Source organism: Elephantulus edwardii, unplaced genomic scaffold, assembly GCF_000299155.1.
Source record: "Elephantulus edwardii isolate Elephantulus edwardi_28Jun2011 unplaced genomic scaffold, EleEdw1.0 scaffold00001, whole genome shotgun sequence".
In the NCBI taxonomy this organism is placed as follows: domain Eukaryota; kingdom Metazoa; phylum Chordata; class Mammalia; order Macroscelidea; family Macroscelididae; genus Elephantulus; species Elephantulus edwardii.
The window spans coordinates 47,516,420-47,526,575 of NW_006399751.1; the positions used below are offsets into that span (position 1 = coordinate 47,516,420).

A 10,156-nucleotide genomic window follows, 5' to 3' on the forward strand; every position below is an offset into this window, starting at 1 on the left:
TGGCCCATCCTCACCCTTCTGCCCCCAACCCTCACCTCCTTGTACCCCCAATATGTTTTTCCCAATAAAAAAATAATTTAAAAAAGGTATTTACAATGAAAAAAAAACTTTAAAAAAAAAAGAAAACTACTGATCTATTGATAACTCAATAAAAATTTCAAATATTTGCACAATAAAAGATAGCAACAGACTTTACAATGTTAAAAGATAAGGATTAGACTAGGGGAAAATATTTGCAACATGTAACATATTAAAAGGCATGTTGTTGTTTTTATTGCTGTCAACTCACCTACAATTCATGTTAACCATGTGGACAATAGCTCTGAAGCCTGCCCTGTCCTGAGCTATTCTCACCGACTCTGACACACTCACTCCCATTGCCCTAGTTACTATATCACTCCATCTTCTCCGAGTCTTCCTCTCCTGCGCTGTCTCTCCACCCTTCCAAACATGATGTCCTTCTACAAGGATCAGTCCCTCCTGGCCATATGCCCAAAGTATAAGAGATGGAGCTTTAAAATCCTAGCCTTCAAAGAAAACTTTATTTCACCCTCTCCAAGACAGGCCTATTTATTTTCTTGGTGGCCAATGGTCTGTTCAAGACTCTTCTCCAGCACCACAACTCAAAGGCATCAATTCTTCTGTCATGCTTAGTTATTGTCCAGCTCTCTGATGCATAGCAAGTAATTGCAAAGGTCATATCTTGGATCAGGAGCACCTAGGGACTACCTAGACTGACATCGTTGCTTCTCAATAGTTTGGAAAGTTCCCTGACAGCAGAGTTATCTAATGTAATTTGTCTTTTGATTTCCTGATTGCTGGACTTAAGAGTGTTGATTGTGGGCTTGAGCAAGCAATAACTGTTAACAACCTCAATCTCTTCTCCATCCATCACTGTGCTGCCAATTGGTCCAGTGCTGAGATTCTTTGTCTTCTTGATGTGAGCTTCAATCCATATTGAAGACTTCAGTCTTTGACCTTCTGCAGCAACCACTTCAGGTCCTAAGGAACATAAATGCAGACTATATACATCGATTTTACTTGACAGTATGCACAGGAATCAGATTGATTACATCAGTGGAAGGACTCAGAGAAGTTCAATATCAGCAGTAAAAACTAGGCCAGGTGCTGATTGTGGAACCATCAATTTTCATATGCAAGTTCAAGTTAAAGCTAAAAAAAGTCAAATCAAATGCACAGGGATAAAAATTTGACCTTGAGTTTGTCCCACCTGAATTTAAAAACCAATTCAGAAACAGGTGTTTTAGAACGCTAATAGATAGAACACTAGATGCCTAGAACACTAATGAATGAAGACCAGATGAGTTGTGAGAGGATATCAAGAATATCATTATGAAGAATGCAAAAGGTCATTACAAAGAAGAAGAAACAAAATGGATGTCAAAAGAGACTATTGCACTCCAGAGCACTGAGAAGCCAAAGCAAAGGGATGAAATCAAGAAGTTAAGAAGCTGAATAGAAGATTTCAAAGTGCAGCACAAGAAGACAAAACAAAGTAGTATAATAAAATGTTAATAGGTGTGTTGTTGTTATATGCTGTTGAATGTTAATAGGTATAGTATATTAGGATGTTTATAAAACTGCTTTCCTGTGGTGGAGTCTGGAGACAACATGCACACATGGCACATAGTAAGGGGGAAGAAAAGAAGGAAGAGCAGGTCATCAGCCCTGAACCTCAGTTGGCTGAAGGAGAGAATGTCTTTGGCATCTGCCACATTTTTACATCCTTCAATGACACTTTGGTCCATGTTACTGATCTCTATGGCAAGGAAACCATCTGCCATGTGACTGGTGCTATGATGGTGAAGGCTTACCGAGATGAATCCTCACCATATGCTTCTTGTTGCCTAGGATGTGGCACAGAGGTCCAAGAAGCTGGGCATCACTGCTGTGCAACAGGAGGAAATCGAATGAAGACTCCTGGACCAGGAGCCCAATCTGCCCTCGGAGCTCTTCTTGCCAGTGCAGCAATGAAGATTGGGCAGATTGAAGATGTCACCCCATCCCTTCTGACAACACCTTTCGATAACAAGGGCAGTTGCCATGGTCACCATCTGTGAAGAAGATTCATCAAATTATTATTTTCTGATAATAAATTGCCTTCATGTACACCAAACAAACAATAATAAAGTAAAATATCTATAAAACAATAAGGGAGGAAAAGCTATAAAAAAGGGCAAGAATGAAAAAAATTATTTAGAGAAGAATTAAGGTAACCAATAAACAAAGGCAGAATTTTAGTTATCTTCTTTAGGGAAGAAGATGGTTTCTTTAGGGAATATAATAGGAACATATTGGTAACTTTAATATAGACAAGCATTTTATGTCTCAAGTTGAGAAACAAATTAATAGATGCTCTTTTGAACATTATAAATGTCACTACCTAGATACACATCTATTCTTTTTATATCCAATGATTCAAAATGGACAGAGAATTTTACTGATCATTTTGAAATAATTTTAAACTTGCTGAGAAGTTGAAAGAATTGGACAAAGAACTCACCTGTGCCCTTCCCACCACGAGATTCCATTCAAGTTTTGCCAAATTCCAGTGATGTTCTTTATAGCAAAAGGATCTATTCCAGTTTCATACATTAAATCCAGTTGTTATATTTCTCTAGTATCTTTTATTCAGAAACAAATTTTAACTCTTTTCTTGTCTTCTTAGGAACTTGACATTTTTTACAATTCCAGGCCAATAATTTTAGGTTTATCTGAAGTTTCCTAATAATTACTCAGACCATACTGGAACATCATAGAAGTGATGCATGATATTAACTTGACTTCTCAATTTTGAAAGTATCTCCTATGTTTCTTAACTTAAAAATACTTCTCTCCTTTTTGTATTAAAAATTATTTGTGTGTGTAGTGGTACTTTGAGACACTACAAAATCCTGTCTCTTCTACCAATTTTACCAGCTAATGTTAACTTTTATTGGTTTTTCTTGACTGAATTCGTTATTTCTAGGTTAACTGTCATCAAAGATGATGAGGACAGGGCAGGGTTTAAAACTGTTGTTCATAGAGTCTTTATGAGTTGTACTCAACATCACTTAACAACAACAGGCTAATTGTCAAAAGAGGCCTACTAATTCCATCAATCCTTCTACAGTTATGAGTAGAGAGGCTAAAATTTCCAGGTATTCTTATCTCAAGGGATGCCAATTATTAGCATTAATTTTTTTATTGGTGACTCTTTTTCCCCTCTCTAGATCTTCAGGGATAAGAATAAGAAGTCAGGTTGTTGCATTCATGCAAGATGCATTTAGTAAATGATCTTTTGAGTATTCAGGAAGTTAAATGTTTTGACAAGAGTGAGGTAGAAGTGATAGATGGAGAGGTACAAACTTTTGGCTGATAGTCAAGCTCCTTGCTGTTGGTAGCACACAGGAAGCCAAGTTGGATATGTCTCAATAAGGAAGAAAATGAAGTAAAAATCATCTAACAGGTTGAAGGAGATAGACAGAGATAAGAATCTAGTACTTGGATAATGTTAATACGATTGAAGGTGAGGTCCAGCTCTAGAGAATTACAAAGATATTAGAGTACTAAGTTCAAATGTGTTCTCTGGTTTTCACTTTGAATTACTCAAAGTCTATAATCTTTACATTTCATTGCTTAACCACATGGAATGACTCATTCTAGCTGACATGAAGAAACAAATCAACATTGTCTTCACTGATGAAACTGACAATTTGTGGATCTTGTTGATATTAGAGTTTTATATCACTGTTTTGATGGCTTACTTCCAGAACATAAAAGAAACACTATATTTTCCTTTAGCAACTATTTTCTTCAATAACGCTATTCCTTTCAATGTCTGTTGAAAGGGCAGAACAAATCATAACCTATGATTTATTTCTTTCTGTTCATAATGAAAATAGAAACTTTCTTCAAGGTTCTTACAGAATTAGTCTATCCCTTGATAGAATGTCTCAGTCTTCATTATCATAGTTAATATTATTTTGAAAGCACAAAATTTCTGATTTTTCAACATTTTCTGTTGGCCTATAGCTTGGTATCTCATGAGGGTTATCTTCTCTCTGAACTTAATGCTAAAGTAAAAAAAAATGCTTACTATCTTCTTGCCATTGTTTATATCCCCACATACTCCTTCCAACATTTCAAATAACTCATTTTTAAAATTTACATGGCTGAAAATTTGGTTTCAAATCTTTATCTAAATAACAATCTATGATTTTAAGCCAATGCCAAAAAAACCTTGTGTGCTATGGATGCTACAAGCTAAAACATGTTGCAATCTTCCCAGCTCAGAGGGCTCCTCCTCAGAGAAGGAAACAATGGGTCTTCTTAGTTTATATCACTCCCAAATTGCTAGTCTGGGATTTCAATTATCCAAATTCAAGGAAAAAGATACCACGATGGATAAAACAATTGACAATAACAACTTTCTTTCCTGACACCTTAGCATCTGAATTTCATTTTTGTGTGTGTATTACAATGAGATGTTTGTAAATTTATTATAGTTTTTACACAAATCAAGACTTTACATAACAATTAAGGAAAGAAGAAGTGAAAGTTAACAAAAAACAGTCCAACCATACTTCAGTTTGATAGCATTTACTTTAAAAATGACTAATTAGATTAGAAGAACAACTATGGTAGACACCTTAACTCAAGGTCCTACGAAACCTCTTGATCTACTCCTCCTATGGTTAGCATCTCCACTTTCTTTAAAATGAGTAGTCTTTTTCCTCAGTCCAATTTATAGATAACTTGAAGGACCAAAGGAAATTGTTTGCTTCTTTGAAGGATTTCTCCATTGTATAGATCTCATGAAACAGATACTCTATGTAGATGATATTATATTTACCAAGGAATTGTGTGATCAATATTATTATCTGTCAAGACAATCACTTCATATTGATTTTGTCATAATCATATTTATAAAAAATTAATTTACTGACATCAGGTTTGGGTACTGCCATGAAATATAATTCCATAGTCCCCAGCATGTTAATTGTTGTCTTATTGAATTTATTATTCAGTATTTATCAGTATTAATATTTGTTGAAAGCAAAGAAGATGTAATATATTTTTGTTTTTTAGAAGCTGTAATATCTTTTGAGATTTGAGCATCTGAATTTCTATTACCTAGGGAGCCACTGAGTCCTGGAAATAGACATGTTCTTATACCTTCTCTGATGACTGCTCCTTATTTATGAATAATAAAATTGATGTTAAAGAAAATGCTGCATTTTATTGTCCAGTAAAAATCACTTCCTCTTTTGTATGACTCCTTTTTTTTTCTTGTCACACAAAGCATGAAAGAGAATAGCTCTCTAAATGTCATACTTCAGGCACAAAGAGCCTGGCCGTGTTGCCACAAGCTTTTGAAAGATGTCCAGAGGATAAGTTGGGGGCAGTAGAGGAATGAACACCTTTGCTAACCTTTTCTTCTTTTGAACTAGACTTCAAGCTCAGATTATGAAAAATCAGATCATTGAAATGAAAGTGAGGAAAGAAAAATAATTCATCATGTATATTTATTTGGTTTGGGAATGCAAGTGTGCCCTATAATTGAGAATAAGAGACAAGAATGACTCATTATAACTATGAAGATTATTAAGGAAATGAATAAATTGGTCACACCACTCCAACTGTGCTCATCACCACGGCAGCATTGCCAATTTCCCTATACAGTTAGTAATTGCTCTTGCACATCTTCTTATATGAAATACAAGATCCATTCTGGTGTAACAATAAATATTAGAGTAGTCTTCAAATCCATCATCAGATGAAGCTATAAAAAGCTCTAACTAGAGCAAGTGCAATCCACCTTAGAACCCTGGAAAGAGTAATTCAAAATTATAGCATTGAAAAAGGCACCGTATTATCTAATAAAAAGTATATATAAAATGTAACAGCCATCAATGCAAAAGACAGGAATTCTTAAATATTAAACCTCTTTAGCCTTTCTATGAAGATGGTACCAAAAGTGAAGAAGGAAGACACTTCCCCTCCCAAAACTGGAGGCAAAGCAAAGGTGTTAAAGGCCAAGAAGACAGTCCTGAAGGGTATCCACAACCATGGAAAAAAAAGAAAAGAGAATCCTCACATCACTCACTTTCCAGCGGCCTAAGAGATTGAGACTCCGAATGCAGCCCAAATATCCCTGGAAAAGCACCCCCAGGAGAAACAAGCTTGACCACTATGCCATCATCAAGTTTCTCCTGACCACTGAGTCAGCTATGAAGACGATAACAACATACGTGGGTTCAATGTGATATCAAAGCCAACAAGCACCAAATCAAACAAGCTGTAAAGAAGCTCTATGACATTAATGTGGCCAAGGTCAACACCTTGATTAGGCCTGATAGAGAGAAGAAGGACAACATTTTACACTGTCCTGACTATGATGCTATGGATATTGCCAATAGAATTGAGATCATCTAAACTGAGTCCAGCTCGCTAATTATAAATACAATTTTTTTTTCTCTCTCACACACAAACAAAAACAAAATTAAGCCTGCTTTAATAATAATTAATTGAAACCAGGAAAGCAGTATAAAGCCAACACTTAAGTTTGGTTTGTTTGGTTGTTATTTTAAGTTTAGTAAAACTGTAAATGTTTAACACAAAGAAAAAGGGTGAGATCTTCAGTGTCTCCATAGTTCTCCATATGAAGACAACTGTGGAAGCAACTTGTGCATTTGGTTAGTACTGAAACACTTCCACTAACACTTTGCATGCCCTGTCTTTGTGGTTACTTTGGACTTAGCTTCCACTGTGATTTTCGCCTGCCCAAAATAGCCTTGTAATCTTTTTATCATACTTAGTCAATCTGTATGTTGAGCAAATAATCCAAGAAGCAAATCTTTACAGAGAAGAATGTGGTATCAGGATTGGAGGATGATTCATTAACAAAGTACAACAAGCAGATAACTTGACCTTGCTTGCACAGAGTGAAGATCACCATTGCCTTTGAGTCAATTCTGACACATGATGACCCTCCGTAGGACTTCCAGTTTTGGACAACTCTATGAAAGGAGGTTGTCCTTTCTACTAGAGCAGCTGGTAAATTTGAACTGCTGACCTTTTGGTTGTCAGTGCAATGTGTACTGAACTACATCATTAAAGCTTCTTCTTTTTCTTTTTTGGTAAACATTATTTTTTTATTGGTTTGTGTACAAAGTTTGTACACATTATATTTCACATTATTTTTATCAACAAAGCTTCTTATTCCCAAAATAAAGAGGACATCAAACGCATATTGATAAAATTATTTTAAAAACTACAGCCTAGGGCTTCAATATTAAGAAAACAAAACTCTCCCACAAATAGTCCAATAAGCACCATCATAATAAAGAGAAAATATATTGAAATTGTCAAGGTTTTTATTTTACTTGCATCCATAATTAATGCTCATATAAACAGCAGGTAGATCTGTAGCAGATTTTTATATTGTTAAAAAAAATAAAGATATTACTTTGACAAAAGTCTGTCTGACATAAGTCATGGCTTTTCTATTGCCTCATTTGCATTCAAAAGCTGAACAATGAATAAGAAAGACTTGAAGAAGAATTGATGTTTTGAATTGTGGTGTTGGCAAAGAATAGTGAATAAACTATGGACTGCCAGAAAACCGAATAATTCTGTGTTGGAAGAATGTACAGCCTGCTGGTACAGTTTCCAGCATCATAGCAACACACATACAACCTATCACAGGACAACAAACTGCCAGAGTGGGTATGGGATGCTTTCGAAACCTGGCTCAGATCCTACATTTCCAATACAAAAGGCACTTGGATTTGGTATTTATTTTAAAAAGTTTTCTTGGATGACTCTGATGTGCAGCTAAGGTTGAAAATCAGGTCTCAGGGGAGTGATTTAGTAAAGAAAAGGGGAAAAAGAAGAGAGTCAAAGACTGATCATTGGCATTTATGATATCTAATGCTTCAGATTAGAAGGATCCAGTAACAGGAACTGGTCAAGAGCAGCTGTCAAGGTACAAACATCCCAGTCACTACTGTTTATCAGTTTCTCACACTTTAGTGGTTTGCATATTGCTGTAATGATAGAAACTATGCCATCAATATTTCAAACATCAGTAGTGTTATCCATTGTGGATAGGTCAGGAAGTCAAAAGACAAATTGCATTAGGTAGGTCTGCTGTCTGGGACCTCTCCAGAGCACTGAAAAGCAATCATATAAGTCTAGAGACTAAGGTGCACCTGATTTAGGCCATGGCCTTCTCAATTACTTGTTATGCTTCAGCAAGCTGGAGAATGACTAAGGATAACAGAAGGAGAAATGATACATTTGAGTTGTGGTGCCAGAGAAGAGTCTTGAACATACTGTGGACTGCCAAGAAAACAAATAGATCTGTCTTAGAGAGGGTGAAATCAAGTTTTTCCTTGAAGGCTAGGATTTTGAAGCTCCATCTCACATACTTTGGGCATGTGGCCAGAGTAGACCAGTCCTTGGAGAATGACATCATTCTTGGAAGGGTGGAGGGACAGCGTAGAAGAGGAAGATACTGGATGAAATGGATTGACACAGTAACTGGGGCAATAGGGGCAGGTGTGTTTGAGTCAGTGAGATTGGCTCAGGACATGGCAGGCTTCAGAGCTGTTGTACATAATTTCACTATGAGATGCAGACAACCTGATGGCACATAACAACAACAGTTGTGAATATTCATTCTCATTTCTCTGTAGTTGTTGTTAGGTGCTATAGAATCAAATACTATTCATAGTGATCCTATAAACAGCTGATCTGAACTCCGCCCTATTTTGTGGCATCCTCACCATCTCTGACTCACTGAAAGCCATTGCTGAAGTCAACATGTCAATGCATCTCATTTGAAGTCTTCCTCTCCTTCTCTGACCTTCTATCTTTCCAAGTATGATGTTCTTTTCCAAAGAATATATGCTCACCTGACTACATGTTCAAATATGAAACATGAAGTTTTGCCATCTTTGCTTCCAAGAGGCACTCTGGCTGCCCTTTTCCCAAGTCATACCTATTTGACTTGTTTAAACTGAGATGCAGCCCTGGTTGCTCACCAGTTTATGCCAAGAAATTTGGAGAACAGTTACCTGGCCAACTGACAGGAAGATATCCATGTTTGTTCCAATTTCCAAGAAAGGTGACCCAACAGAATGTGGAAATTATCAAACAATATCATTAATATCTCATGCAAGCAAAATAATGTTAAAGATCATTCAAAAATATCTAGAAAAGTATATTGAGAGGAAACTACCAAAAGTTCAAACGGGTTTTAGAAGTGGCTGTGGCACCAGCGACAGAATTTCTGATGTCAGATGAATATTGATCAAAAGCAGAGAATACCATTATGTTTCATTATGCAAAGGCATTTGGCTGTGTGGATAATAACAAATTATGACTAACATTGAGAATAATGGGAATCCCAGAACACTTAACTGCGTTTATACAGAATCTATATCTAGACAAAGAGCTGTCATCTGAATGGAACAGGGGAACACTGCATGGTTTAAAAATCAGGAAGGGTATGTGTCAGGGTTGTATCCTTTTTCCATACCTATTCAATCTGTATGAGAAAATAATTTGTGAACTGGACTCTATGAAAAAGAATTTGAGGAAGACTCATCAACAACCTACATTATGCAGATATACATAAAAATTTGCTTGCTGAAATTGAAGAAGATATGAAATGCTTGCTGCATAAGATCAAGCCTTTGGTATGGATTACACCTAATTAAGAAAACAGAGGTCCTCACTATAGGATCAACAGTCAACATTAGTACAGATGGAGAAAGGATTGAAGGTGTCAATGATGTGATCTTTCTTTTTTTTTTTTTTATGTGATCTTTCTTGTATCAACAATCAACACTTGGAACTAGCCATCAGGAAATCAGGTAACATATAGCATTGGGCAAGTCTCTATAGTATTCTATTGTATATATTCATTGTACTCTAGTAAGAATGTGCATAGTTTCTAATTCTGAGCTATTATGTAGAGTGCTACTTTATAAACACACACACACACACACACACACACACCAATTTTTATTAGTGTATTTTCAAAGGTACATATAATCCAGAGCTACTGCATTTTTTTTAGATTTTATTTTAATAGTTTTAATGAACATTTACAGAGATTTTGGATTTCCATTCATTCATTGTTGCA

At 35.9% G+C, this 10,156-nt stretch overlaps 1 pseudogene; it reads left to right on the forward strand.

Moving 5' to 3' along the window:
• Positions 1–1,640: 1,640 nt before the first annotated feature.
• LOC102864353 lies at positions 1,641–2,081 on the forward strand (annotated as a pseudogene).
• Positions 2,082–10,156: the final 8,075 nt, after the last annotated feature.